The sequence below is a fragment of the Eulemur rufifrons genome, chromosome 20 (genome assembly GCF_041146395.1).
Source record: "Eulemur rufifrons isolate Redbay chromosome 20, OSU_ERuf_1, whole genome shotgun sequence".
NCBI classification, from domain to species: Eukaryota; Metazoa; Chordata; class Mammalia; order Primates; family Lemuridae; genus Eulemur; species Eulemur rufifrons.
This window is the reverse complement of record NC_091002.1, coordinates 32,925,810-32,940,596: the sequence shown is the minus strand read 5'-3', so window position 1 is coordinate 32,940,596 and position 14,787 is coordinate 32,925,810. Positions and strand designations below refer to the sequence as shown.

Here is a 14,787-nt window from a genome sequence, read left to right as displayed (position 1 = left end):
CATGTTCTGTCCCTTTGTTTCTTTTTCTGGTGTGCTTGGGTAAGAAAAAATCATTGTCTAAGTTGATCATGGAGATCTGAGAGCCAAAGCTAAGATTCAAGGTAAAATTGGGATCCTTAATTTCTGAAAAACTGAGTACTGTACTTTCTGCCTACGCCTAAATATATTATACATGTATAAGTATTCATCTCCAGAAGCAGCAAACACTTACAGAAATGGCAAAACCTTACTAAAGGCAATTTAAAATTACAATGAAATGTTCCAAATGGACAACTTTAAGAAGTGCATTTAAAAATGAGGGCCCTCGAATTAGTCACATCTAGAGATGCCTATTGATGTGCAGAAGCCTATAAAAAAAAAATTCAAAGTCTTTTTACAAAAAGCAAGTAAAAAGTTTAAATAACTAATAAAAAAAATTAAATCTGCTAAACTTTTGGCTTAGTTACTATCCTGCACTGAAGGCAAAAACAAACAAACAAACAAAAAAACAACCAAAAAACAAACAAAAAACTATCCTTGATAAAGCGTTTACAAAAAGTAGCCCTCAGGTAAAACAGTAAAATAGACTTGCTTCTCTTTCAGATCTATCCATACTGAGTCTAGGTATAGAAATGCCTTTTTTTTTACCCTATTCCTTAGTGGACTCCACCCTAAACTTGTTAATTTTAGCTAAAATATGGTAGCTAAGTTAAGAAGGCCGCCTACCTAAAACATGACTTTCTGTCATTTAACTGATTATCTTAAAATCCTTTTTTAACAAAAAAAATTTACATCAATAAAGGAAATTTCCATTTATAAGAGTGTCTGACAGGGAGCACTGAGTCATTAGAAACACTTACCATAGTTCTAAATTTATGTGACAAGTCTTACCTTTATTTAGGGTACTTTTCCTGGCCTTCTTATCTTAACTGGGACTTTACATACAACCTTTTTTTTTCCCCCTTGGTATGAGCAAATGATGCTACAATATTTAGGCCTAAAGTTTTAGCTCTGTGCTTTTGAAATATACGTTTCCTGCCTTGTTTCACCTAGGAGTCATCTTTTTAAAAGGCAAATTGTTGCCTATCTAACAATTGCTTAGGGCAAAAAAAAAAGAAAAAAAATTAAAAGATGTATAGTCTGAATAAAAAAATATATATTTAAAAGCCAACAACAAAAAAACTTTATAAAAGGTATAAGATCTGTTTCTGTCTGTATGTCCATGTGTCAACATATGTCATGTGTATATGAGATTTTACTACCAAAATATGTAAAAGAACTCTAATTAATTGAGTTAAAAAAGTAAGCACATAAATCAAATATTTTATCAGGAAAATAGAAGCTATTTAATAACTCAAATGCCTTTTAGTTCATGCAACTTTAGTAATCTTTAGCAAGTAAAACTAGTTCTAAAATTGTTATTAAAGTCTAAGTGTTTTAAGATCATAAAACTGCTCCTTCTGTAATATTTTTTTTTTTGTGAGACAGAGTCTCACTCTGTTGCCCGGGCTAGAGTGAGTGCCATGGCGTCAGCCTAGCTCACAGCAACCTCAAACTCCTGGGCGCAAGCGATCCTACTGCCTCAGCCTCCCAAGTAGCCGGGACTATAGGCATGGGCCACCATGCTCGGCTAATATTTTCTATATATATATTTTAGTTGGCCAGATAATTTCTTTCTATTTTTAGTAGAGACGGGGTCTTGCTCTTGCTCAGGCTGGTCTCGAACTCCTGACCTCGAGCAATCCACCCGCCTCGGCCTCCCAGAGTGCTAGGATTACAGGCGTGAGCCAACGCGCCCGGCCACCTTCTGTAATATTTTTAATAATTGCTGGATTTGATCATAAGTTTGTGATTTTGGTTCTGAGCTGCTGGATTCTGAGGTCTGGATAGGTGGCCATGGTGAGGCCTGGGGACATGTTCTCAGTGCCTAGTCCGGCAGCTACAAGACACGATCAAACCTATTTTGGTGGCTTCTCTCCTGCCCCAGCTTTACCTCCTGGCTATTCTAGGAGGGGTTAGACCCTCCAAGCCTGCAGTCCCCAACCCCTGGGCTGCAACCAGTACCAGTCTGTGGCCTGTTAGGAACCAGGCTAGACATCACTGCCTGAGCTCCGTAACCCCCACCCCACTCCCCCCATTGGTGGAAAAATTGAAAATTGTCTTCCATGAAACTTAGAAACTGGGTCCCAAAGCAGAAGGTGAGAGCATGTGAAGCTTCATCTGTATTTATAGCCACTCCCCATCACTTGCATCACCACCTGAGCTCCACCTTCCTCTCCACGACCCACCTTCACCCCTCCACCCCCATCCACAGGAAAACTACCTTCCATGAAACCTGTCCCTGGTGCCAAAAAGGTTGGGGACTGCTGCTCCAGGCATCCTGTTTTCTGTCTTGAGCTCTGCACCTGGTATGCAAATTGATGACACAGACAGGCCCTGCCCATCTTGGATGCCATGTGGCTGCTTGAAACCTAAGAGCACCGGGACGACATTAGAGATAGAGATAGTATGTTTATCTCTTAGTTATAGTTTTAAAACTCTTTTCAGCAATTTAAAATTTTAAAGTTGTGTTATGTTAAATTTAAAAAACATAAAATATCTGAGTCATTCATAAGATAAAATACCAAAACATCTTATTTTTATATGATATAAAAAACTAAATATATTTAGATGTGCTAATAAAAATTGGGAACTGATAACAGTTCAAAGTTACTTTAACTTCCTAGGATTTTCTAAGAGTCGGCATTATTAACAGAAATAATTAAAACTACTAGATATAAGAAAAACAATTCTATATGCAAAATATATAAATATAAGATTTTTTATTAAAAAATTAAAAGGTATAAAATATAATTTTTCTTAAAAAATGATAATTTTCTCTAATTTACAGGTTTAAAAATTATTTTAAATTAAATAAATAATAATTAAAGCTAGATATAAAAGTTAAAAAATTATAAAGGTTATAAAAGGTTTATAAAAATCTTAACTTATGATCAAATTAATTAAAATTAAATAGATTTGTTTATACAATTTTATTAAAATTAGCCTTACTATTAATAATACCCTAATGCAAAAGTAAAATTTGGTTTTCTCTTTTGAACAAAATTTTCATATAATATTAATAAAAATAACAAAAGATTTTTGTTCACTTTTTGAATAAACTGAAAAAAAGAAGAGGAAAGAGAGAGATTCTACTTCCTTCTTTATTAGCTTGTCTTTCAGTTTGTCTCTCCTAGCTCTTATGATTATTTGGGGGAACTGAGTCTCCTCTCTATCAAAGAATAAGGTTTTTGCTTTTTAAATGCTTTACATTATCAGTTTCACTAAATGAAGGACTAATTTTATAGTAACCTGTCATCCTGTTTTATGATAAGTGTTTTATGATAGGAAGTGTTTTTAGCCTTTGATATTTAACAAACTTTCCAAAATCAAAATTCTAAATCCAGTCTTTTTGATTGATCTCAAGCTACCTTTTTAAATATTAAGGCCACCAAAAATCTAACAGAGACATATTAGGCTTATTTGGTATGTTAAAACCATACAGGAAGCATTGTCAAATATGAAATGTTATTTAACTTTCTTTGGATTATATTTATATAAACATGCTATTAATGTTACAACATTGTATGATAGTCCTAAAATTCTTTTATGTCTTGGTGTATGTTTTCAGAAATTATTATGTTAAATTGTTGTATGCCACAAAAATGATCAACTTTTTTTGTCAATTGTCTCTTTAGCTATCGGTATTCTAAAACTTTTGTCATTCATAGATAATTATTATTTTACTTTGATTTTTCTCAAACCTTTTTTTCTTTGTTTGTTTGTTTGTTTTAATTTGGCTACTGTCCAAAGCTTATTTCTTCAAGTAAAGTCATGGAAAGGGCTAAGTTCTCTTGAATACAGGTTTCTGATAACTTTGGAGATTATATATCATTGGACTAAAACAAAACAAACTTCCAGGACTTTAATTAAAAAGCTGATAGATCTATAAGTACAGCTAACTCAACATCAAACAGAACAGAAATTAATTACATGGGCCTGAACTAATTTTTTATGACTTTTTGTTTGAAACATTGCTGATTCTTTTTGTATTTTGCTTTCCAAAAGTCAAATTTTTTTTCCTTCTTTTGAGCTATTTGTAGCTTACAACAAAATATATATTTGTAAGCAAAATTTGAAGCATTTACTTTTCTCTCCACTTGATTTCTCCAGATTTGAAAACTATTTGTGAGTATGCTTAATTTATGGCAATATAGTTATTTATATAAGTTCAATAAGAATCTGTTTTCCTCTATAACAGGACGTAATGAAAGAAATTGGTTATTTTACCAAGGCTATGATTGGATTGGCATATTTTCAGAGGTGCCCAGACTGCGTTAAGGAATTAGGTTGACTTTGTAAGGCCAATAAAAAGCGCTTTGGAAAAACTGGCCAGGTACTTCATCTATAACATTTCCTGATCTGTGATAAGTGAAAAATGTCACTTTCTGACAGGTTCAGGAACCCCAAGTTACTTTGGGACGTCACAAAAGGAGGAATTTATCTAATTCATAAAGTTATCTAAAGACACAGATAAATCTTTGGCTTGACTAAAGAGGCATTCCACATCTAAACTGAGATTCCTTATGAAAAAGTACCAACAAAGCCAATTAAAAAAAAAAGCCTATACGGCCAATAATTATTCTTACTGCATTTTATGCAAACAATCAGGCCAAGTATAATGAGACTAAGTTTATTTTTGCAAATAAATTGGTCCTACTATGATTTGTCTTTAATAAAAATGGGAAGCTGGAGAGAGAAAATATATATTTCGGGGGGGGGGGGGAAACTATAGTCCACCTGTTATTAGATTCTAGCCTTGGCCACTGTTTTGGAGTTTTGTTATTTGCCTACAATTTAGACTGAATCCTGAATTCCTTCCTGGTTACAATGCTCCAGATAACATTTTCAAATTATTTTTTCCATTTTTCTGACTTAGATTCAATGAAATCACCACTGTCTCTCCCTGAGATCCTACAAACATACCTTGGGATATACAAACTCCAGGTGAGAAAAATCTGTCAGATTGCCACTATCTGCTTCCACTTTAACCGAAGATGATTTGAGTTGAACATCTAGATACTTCAGCTAGATGCCCTCTAGACTCTAAGGAAACTAACTTATGAACTGTTCCAAATAGTAACTCATATTTTTCCTCTATTTGAAAACTCATCTGCAATGCCAGCCCCTGGAATGAGACACAGCTGTTTAACTAAACTTATTTATTCACAGGACGAAGAGACTGAACAAAAAAGATATAGGATGATACATTTAAATTTGTTCCAATTTGTTTTTATTCCCACTCCTTAGTCCAAAGATAACAGCTTGGCTTTTAATATGTAAAACCTTTTAATTTCAAAGTAGAGACTGAAAAAAAATATTTTACCCAAAAATATATTTCTTTGACATATTTTGGGATGGCTGCTACAGAAATAACACTGCAAAGCTGTCTTTCATGTGACAGTTAGGGGCAAATTTGCATCTGTAGAAAATCTCCATGAATGTAGTCAGGTCTTTCCATACCTGAGCTAGCAAAGATTAACTAAGAGTCTTCACTCCCTCCCCATAGACTTAAGAGAGGGTTGCTGGGAAGATACCAGGACACCTACTAGCAAAGTTTGCTGGGAATACTAGTCCCTAACTACAGAGTATGTGCCAACAGAGACATGATTAAAAATCTGTCAGCAACTCTAGGACTGATCACAGAAGAAACTGCAAAGAGCCTTAGGGCTCAGCAAAGATCCTTAAACTCTCTAGCCCAGGTAGTCCCAGATAATCCGGTAGTGCTAGATTTCCTGTTGCCTAAACAAGGGGGAGTCTGTGCAGTCTTAAACACTCTCTGCTGTATCTATATAAATACCTCATAAAAAATAGAAACCAGAATAGAAAAAGTTTCCTGACAAGCTATGTGGCTACAAATAAGGCTCTGCTAGTGACCCCATGCCTGATTGGTTTCAGGGTTATTCATTTAGATACCCCAGGATTTTAGATCACTTCTGCAAAAACTCCGGAAGCTAGGACTCTTGCTCCTTATCCTAGGGCTCATTATCTATCGTATAGTCCACTGTTCACTGAAATACTGTTCTATTACTATAAATAAAAGTATGAATGTTCTTGTCATGCAAAGCTTAGGTCTGCAACCATGCATCTGTGAATGCTTGAAGACAGCTGCAAAATGGTTCCCTGCGTCTTATCCCCAGCTCAACCTTAACTATGCAGCTTGTCAGCAGGAGGAAGCCAGATTGGGTCTTCCCTTTTTCATCTCATTAGCTTACACCTCAGGAATGAGTTGGGATGAAGCCTGGGAGGGGACTGAAACTGCCCTTTATAAAATTAGTAATGAGACACAAGGTGGGAACTGTGGTAGGGGTAAAAATATATATATATATAAAACCAGCCATTGTTCCCTAGCTTGCTTTCGTGTAATTGCTTATTACCACTCAAGAGTCATATAGCTGAAGGTCATAAAGATTCTTAGCCCATAGATAACATCACCCTTGTGAAACCTAAGGCTAATTTGTGAGATATCTTCCAGGCCCTGAAGTCTGGTGGATAGGCTGACCTACCCAGACCAGTGGCCTATACCAAGGAGGAGGAACCAACTCAACTGGTTGTGGGACCCCCCCACCCAAGAACTGATTCAGCACAAGAAGACAATTTCTACACCCCTATGGTGTAGAATCCACCTTGAACCCAACCAATCAGCAGACCTCATTGCCTTTGTGGGCAAAACTATCTTTAAAAACCCTTTCTTCCAAATTTTCAGAAAGATGGATTTGAGAAATTCCTTTGTTCTCTTGCATGGCGCTTATGATATTAAACTTTCCTTGCTATAACACCTACTGTCTCAGTGTTTTGACCTCCTCTTGAGCAAGGGGGCAATGAACCTGATTGGGCTGTGACATTCAGAGCCCAGGCCTAATGAGATACTTTCCAGGGAAGGCGCAGCAACCCTAGGGACACCTTCACTTGAGTTGTCATGCCATCAGAAGGCTGGAGGAATCTCTGCGGACACCAGGGACCATTGCTGGGCTGACTGAAGGACGGCCACTCAGAGGTCCCAGCTCCCTCAGAATGGTGGGAGGACCAGCAGCATCAACATCACCTGGGCGGTTGTTTGGCTTGTAGAATCTCAGGCCCCAGCCAATTGAATCTGAATGTGCATGTTAACTCATGGGCACATTAAAGTTTGAGAAGCAGGGGTCCAGGTGATAGCAAAGAGGCTAGCTGGCTGATCTGCCTCTTGGCCTCTTCTCCTTCCCATCTGTGCTCCCTTTTAAGCAAAACTGAACTCTGAAATGATCCTAAACAAAATTTCTGCAAACCCGGAGTGTGTGGGGAGGGGGCGTGCAGGAGCTACCCCTGCCCAAGAGGGCAGAGAGAAAGTGTGATTGCATTGGCTGCTTTCTCGGGCTCCCTGCGCTGGCAGAGTGTAGACACGCCCCCCACGCTCCCCCTCACCTCCACCCCCCGCAGCTGCTACAGCCTGCCTCCAACCGGCTGCAACGAAAACCCGGAGCAGCTGCGTGCGCTCGTGGACAGCCCTCCTAGAGGCGAAGCCGGGCAGCTGGGCATGCTCAGTAGCTGGGGGAGGTTTGGGTGGAGAGTAGAAAGCTTTGGCTCTGCCTCCCACCGCCTCCCTCTAGCGCCCGCCTCCCTTGCCCCTACCCAGCCCGTAGTAGTTCCCCAGCGTGCGCCCGGGGAGACCGGGAACATGGCGCTCGGAGCGATGTAGCAGCGGAGAAGGGGATGAGGCACCGCCGCTTCGCTGACAGCCAGCCACCAGGTAGGCAGGCGCGCCTGGCGGGGCTGCCTGGGTGGGTATCGGCGCGAGGAGGGGCGCTTGCGGGGATGCGCGCGGCTGGTACCCGGAGCATCTTGCTTTGCCGGGAGAGGACGCGAAGCGGACCCTCTGTGACAGCGCCGATTGTGCATCTCCTAGGAGATGCCAAAGGCTAGGGACTCGCTGCCTGGAGGGTAGGGATCGAGGACCGCCCACCCCCAGCCCCCAACCCATGCGCTACCATCCAGCCTGGTCTCTCTACGGGTCAAATAAAGGATAGTTCCTTTCTGCTGCGCGGGAGGGCGTGGGGGAGAACCCCGGATACCAGCCCTGGGAGCGTGTTGGTACCCCGAACCGCTAGCAAGCCCAGCACCAGTTCTTTGTGTATACAGGCTCGCACGCCCCAGGGGTGTCACGGTGCCTGCTTTTCCCGAAGAGTGTTGGACATATTGCCAGGGCAGGATTACCGTATGGTTTTTGTCTTTTGGCAGGTGTAGACTGGAAGATGCAATAGCTGAGCCTTATGGGGCTGTGTTTTCCTTTGTTATTTGCCTCTATGTGTGTGTGCGCGCGTGGTGGGTTGTAATGGAGAGAGAGAGAGAACTTATGCTTGTGGGCACCGGTGTGGGCAGAGCGTGGAAGAGGATCTCAGTTGCAAACTCTTGTCAAAATTGTGCGAGATGTCGGCCTCCTGGAGCGTAAACTTGAGAAGTCCAGGAATTGTCAGTGCCCAGGATGGAGAAGCAGCATGATTGCCCTTCTTGAAACCGTGTGTATCTGAAGCTTTAAACTAGGGATGTGAGTTAATTCGTCAACATTAGATATAAATTAAGGAAATTTGAAGCCCTATAGCTATATGTGGTAGTCTTTTTAAAGGCAGAATAATAAAGAAAAAGAGAAGTTGGCACAAAGCCAGAGGAAAGTGTCATTCTTAATAGTTGATGACAGCTTGGCAGGCTGAGTACACTTTTGGGGAAATCGGGAAACCTGGCATTTCACAGGGCTCTACCAAGAAATAGCCACAGGGTCTTAGGGAACTCAGCAAAACCTCTTAGTGCATCCTTTCCTCTTTTCAGGTTTGGTGGCATGTAGACACTCTTTCTCTTACCTGAGTCCAGATGGACGAGATGCTCTCTAGCAGCTCCGCCTCCACTGGAATTCTATGAAATTGACACCCCCTAATAACAGCTTTGCTGCCTTATATTTGTATCTGTTATATTCAGCAGCACAACAACTCACTGAGTTAGGGAGGAAAGGCAAATTTAGAACATGCTTTTAGTTTTTCCTTTATCGTATAAAGGATGGGCATCTGTGAATATGAAGTTTAGGGACACTTTCCTCTATACTTGCACTATTTATTTTTATGGTCTATGTTAGGTGGCAAGAATGAGTCAGTATCATCCAGATGAAGTGAGGAATTCATGAGGAAAACGCATTTGAGTAAATTAAAGCTATAAATGTCCAATCTGATGGTAATATCTTGACTTGGAATACATACGTGCAAAGCAGAAGCACTGCTAATGGAAAATGATACATACTGGTGGCAAATTCATTGATGGCATTGACCTTAGAATAAAAATTTTGTATTCCTATGTCAATGGGTAGAGATTGATTGACTAGGTCCCTGCAACTTGTTCTTTTGTTAATAAATGTGAGTTTTAATTGCGGGCATTGAAAACCCAGTTTGGCAATGCCTCTCTTTCATGGTGTCTGAGCTTGCTGAAGTGCTGCAGGTGTGAGATGCAGGGGTTCTACGGTGTGGAATCACCTTGGCGATGAGACGCAGCTGAGTTTGAACTCAGGCTCTTCCATGTTTAGCTTTGTGATCCTGGGCAAACTATTTAACTTTCCCAAGCCTCAGTTTCCTCATCTATAAAACACACCTAGGAATAGTAAAACCTACCCAAATGGGTAGTTGTGTGGCTTACTTGTAATATAAACCACCAGGAATATGGTGGTGATCATGATGAGAAGAGAAACGGATGTTTATTGAACCCATCCTGTGTGCCCCACATTATACAAGTCAGGTTCAAACATGATTTTATTTAATCTTCCCAACTGTATTAGTTTCCGAGAGCTGCCATAACAAATTATCAAACACGGGATGGCTTAAAACGGCAGAAATTTATTCTCTCATTGTTCTGAAAGCTGGAGGTCCCAAATCAAAGTGTTGTCAGGGCCATGCTCCCTCCAAAGCCTCTAAGGGAGGATCCTTCCTTGCTTCTCCCGGCTTCTAGTAGCCCCAGGCATCCCTTGGCTTGTGGCAGCGTAACTCCAATCTCTGGCTCTGTCTTCACACGGCATCTTCCCTCTGTGTCTGTCCTTGTGTTCTAAATTTCCCTCTTCTCATAAGGACGTGATTCATACTGGATTTCGGACCCATCCTAATTCAGTATGACCTCGTCTTGATTACATCTGTGAGACCTGATTTCCAAATAAGGTTTATAGGTTCTGAGTACACATGAATTTTTGAGGGACACTACACAGCCCATTGCACCAACATCCCTATTCATTGTGTTTAATGGCAACATTAGGGTAATGTCAATGTAAGAGTAGAAGGTAAAGACAGAGTAGCGTGGGTTCAAAAAGGACTTTAAAGTTTCCTTAAAGTTTTAATCCAACTAACCTATTTGTATACCCAACTATGGTAGAAAAGAACAGGGTTCAAAGGTACCTCACTTATTCATGTCAGTTATCTGAAAAAAGGCAATCTAGGGTACAGGTCTTCTGCAGGTTTCCCAAACTGATTTGTTGATGTTGCCTTCCTCTCTTTTTGCTACCCTATAAATACAGTGCCAAACAAACAAACAACAAAAATGGTAACAGCCACAAAGATAGTCTAACAACTTTCTAGTCTTTCTTATCCTGGTAAATGGCACCATTGTCTATGGAATCACTTTAGCCAGAAACCCAAGAATCATCTTTGACATCTCTATTCCCCTACCTTCCACATCCGAGCCCATAACCCAGTCTTACAAATTCTGTCTTCTATGCATATCTCCAAATATGTCTCGATAATCTTTCTATTCCCACCACTGCCACCATCAAACTTCAAATTATCATCTCTCACCGGGACCACTAACTTCCTAATAAGAGCCCTGGTTTCTTGCCTGGCCTTTCTAATCCTTCATCTAGAGCAGATAGGATCATGTCAGTGCCCTGCATAAAATGCCACCCACATACCTGGGACAGATTCCAGAGACTCCTGGAGCCATGGGTACTTGGCTAGCCTCATTTTGGGCATCTCTTCCTCTTAATTGCTGTCACACTGACCTGCTGTTTCTTGAACATCCTAAGTATGTCCCCCCCTGTATTTTGTAATTCTAACCTGTACTTATCCTTTGGGCTTCCTTGACTTTTCTTCCCACCAACCCAACTCTCTTATCACCTCTTTACTTCTCTTCTATAGCATTTTCATCAGTCTACAATTGCTTTTTCGTTTGGCTCTTTAATGTTTGTAAGCTCTGTGATGGCCACTTACTTTGTGTCTCATATGCAGAAGAGGCTCAATAAATGTTTGGTGAATGAGTGAAGGAATGAAGACTCTGCCTCAGCATTTTCTTGTGCCAATTTAAAGATCTGATTTTTTAGAAGCTTTTTTTTTTTTAACTAGTATGAAAAGAGCAATTTAGAACCTTATTCTGACTTCAAAAGAGGAGTATTCTTGGCTTTAACAAATGCATCTTTTAAGAATTGGTTTTTAGGCTAGCAGTTAAGACTTGAGTCAAAATGTTTTTTGGCAACTGAGGTTTTTGTGAAAAAGTCTATCAGTCAGTCAACAAATATTCTGCCTTTATTTATTGCATGTGTTTGTTTGCCATGCTAGGCCCTAGGAAGGCAATGGTAAACTAGACTGTCAGCCTTATGGAAATTAATAATCAATAAATAATCATTACATATAATGATAAATAAACAATACACTTAATTATTGAGCTTCTGTTATATGGCAGGTTGTCTTCAGTTCCTGTCCATAATTGTCACTATAGTCCTCTAATCTTTCCGGATAACACAGAACCCTAAACTTAGCAGGAGCACAACAAATATTTAATGAATTAATAATTAGTACTATTATCCTGATCTTTTAAAATAGGAAATGAATGGTTATCTCAGGAAAAAGGAATCTGTTCACATATAGAAGAGCATGCAATTGCATTTTGAATATACCTACGTAGGCCCTGTTTTATTTTAAAAATCATCCTGGTCATTGTCTCTGGAGTTCAATTAAGAGAAAAATTCCTGGTGTGTTTCTGTCAAAATTCTAAATTGTTTTATTGTTTAATTTGTCCTGTTTAATCCAAGTGAGAGGTGATTTAATGTCTCTCATTGAGAGCCCTTTTACTGTCTTTGAATAGCAAGACTGAGCGCCCAAGGGAAATGAATGTAGTTCAACACGGGAACACATGTTACATTTTGGATTTCGAGGGTGGCTTCAATTTTTTGTCTTTTTATTGTTCTCATAAAAAGGAAGTTTTTAAAAATAAATAATAAAATGTCATTTAACGTACATGTTTAAGTAAAGCTTTTCACATAAGTAACAGAAAATCAGACGATGTGCCTTGATTTTGTTTAAAAGTGATGGATATACAATTGAGTCAACTAAAACCTAAAGGAACTAATAAGAGATGTCACTAAGGTGGCTCGTTATAAAATACACATTTAAAACTCAATGGTTACCCAAAATGCCAATATTTATGAACTAAAAAATAGAATGGAAAATGATTCTATTTATGAATCAACAAAAATATAAATTGTCTAGGAAAAATAGGAAATGTACAATAAAAACTTGGGAATAATACGAAATATATGTAGAAAGCCATAAAATTTTACTCAGACACATAAACTAAGAACAAGAAAAGGAAAACCACACCTTATTCTTGGGTGGAAAGATAGAAATTATGAAATGATTGTTTTTCCCAGATCAATTATATAGTTTTATTGCATTGGGATTTGGGAGAACTTGACAAAATGATTCTAACATCTGTCTGGAAGGATAATTTTGCAAAAGGAAAGTGATAGTGGAAGTGGTGGTGGGTAGGTATTGGGGGGTGGGCAGTGGAGGGTGGAGGTGGGTGGGAGGTGGTAGTTGGTGGAGGTGGTGGGTACATGTAGGTGTTGGGGGGCCGAGGTGCTGGGAATGGTGGTGGTAGGTAGATGTGACGGGGGCAGTGGTAGTGGGTTGCCCTTCTGGAAATAAAAATAAATTTGATCATAGAGCTACATTCATTACAGCAATGTAATACCAGTATAAGAATCAATTAATAGCTCGATGCGATAGAATAGCCTGGAAACAGACTTAGGTAGTTTTTAGAAATAGAAATGTGATGAAGAAAGCATTATGAAACAGTGAAGAGTATTTGACAAAAAATGTCAAGGAAATTGCCTAAGTATTAGAAAATATTCAACTAAGAATGTCAGCTTGCATGATTTTCCAAACTAAATTCTAAATACATTGAAAAGTTGATATGCAAGGTGAAAGACAAAGCTAGAAGAAAATAACTAATTTTAGAGGGAGTACTTTCTAAATATAAAATCAAGGGAAAGCATCACAAGGCAAAACTTAGATGGGAATATATTTTAAACTTTTATATGCAAAAAATGCACATTTTAAAGCAGAACATAACCATGGAGGACAGTATTGACACTAAGCATGACAAGACAGTTAATATAACAGCATTGAAGAAATCTTGCAAATCAGTAAGTAAACAATAACACCCCAATAGAATTGTCCAAATATCTGAATGAATCAAAAGGAAGAAAAAAAAAAAAAGACCGTGTTTAGTAAACGTTCTTACTGTTAATCACAAAAGCACAAATTAAAATAAAAATGAAGTGCCATGTTTCATGTATTAAATGAGTAAAAAAATAAAAATAAAAAAAACACCTCAGTACTGGTAAGTATACAGTGAGAAGAACATTCTCATTCACTATTAGTGGGAGGGTTACATAACATAACCTTCTTGGGGAACAGTTTAAAAATATTTGTCAAAAGCTTTTAAAAGTTCAAATTATTTGACACTATTTCTCTTGCTTTTTATTTTATATTTATTTTTGTTTCTGCTAAGGAAGTGGATGTAGGCAAAATTTTATACAGAGGATTGTTTATTATATATATTATAGTAAAAAACATTGAAAACTATATAATTAAAAACTGGGGGCTTATTAAAGATATTTCAAGATCCCAAGATAATAGACCATTATGTAGATATTAAAACTGATCATTTTGAAGATTACATAATGGGCCTAGAACAACCTTCACCACAATTTTAAGTGGAAATAACCAAAATGCATTACTGCATATATTGTGTCATTAATATGTATTTTGTGAAATGAAAACGCCATACAGGCGAACAGGCATATGAAAAACTGGCACTGGGTAATCTCTGGGTGGTAGAAGTATGGATGATTTTTCTTAATACTTTTTGAATTTTTCGAAATTTAGTCAATGATAACATATTGCTTTATGAATCAGAAAAAAACTCCACTACTTTACAAATATGGTTGCGATACACATTCAGGTCATAATTATTCATTTATGTAATAAACATTCATTATCTGCTGTGTCAGTGCCTCTGTCAAGTGTATCAGCCATGACTCTTAGTTTGCATGCAAATGAAAGAAACTGCCTACCTTGAGCAAAAAGAATTTACTAGAAGGATATCTGGTAGCTAAAAGAATGGCCAGGAATGGAGGGGATAGGGAATTCCCCAAAACACACACACACACACACACACACACACACACACACGCCCCAAAACAAGTTTGTAGGAGAACGAGAACCCAGTCAGCCCCAGGGTCTAGAGATCAAATACTTGAGAAACAGGCTCCAGCCAAGAGCAGCGTGCACAGGGCTCAGCTACAATTCACTGGTGGTCACACCTGAGGCTTGTCCCATCCCCAGCTCTCTGGGCACTGAGGGGGCAAGGGGCAGGGAGCCTTGATTAGCAGGCTCACCACATTTTTCCCAATGCAAGAAACAAAAGACGTGT

At 38.8% G+C, this 14,787-nt stretch overlaps 1 protein-coding gene across 1 annotated transcript in view; it reads left to right on the top strand.

Moving 5' to 3' along the window:
• Window positions 1–7,490: 7,490 nt before the first annotated feature.
• Window positions 7,491–14,787, top strand: part of PAK5 (p21 (RAC1) activated kinase 5) — a 248,104-nt gene continuing 240,807 nt past the window's right edge. The window contains exon 1 of the mRNA XM_069495955.1: window positions 7,491–7,804. The gene's annotated coding sequence lies outside the window, so the exon portion shown is untranslated. The remainder of the gene's footprint in view (window positions 7,805–14,787) is intronic.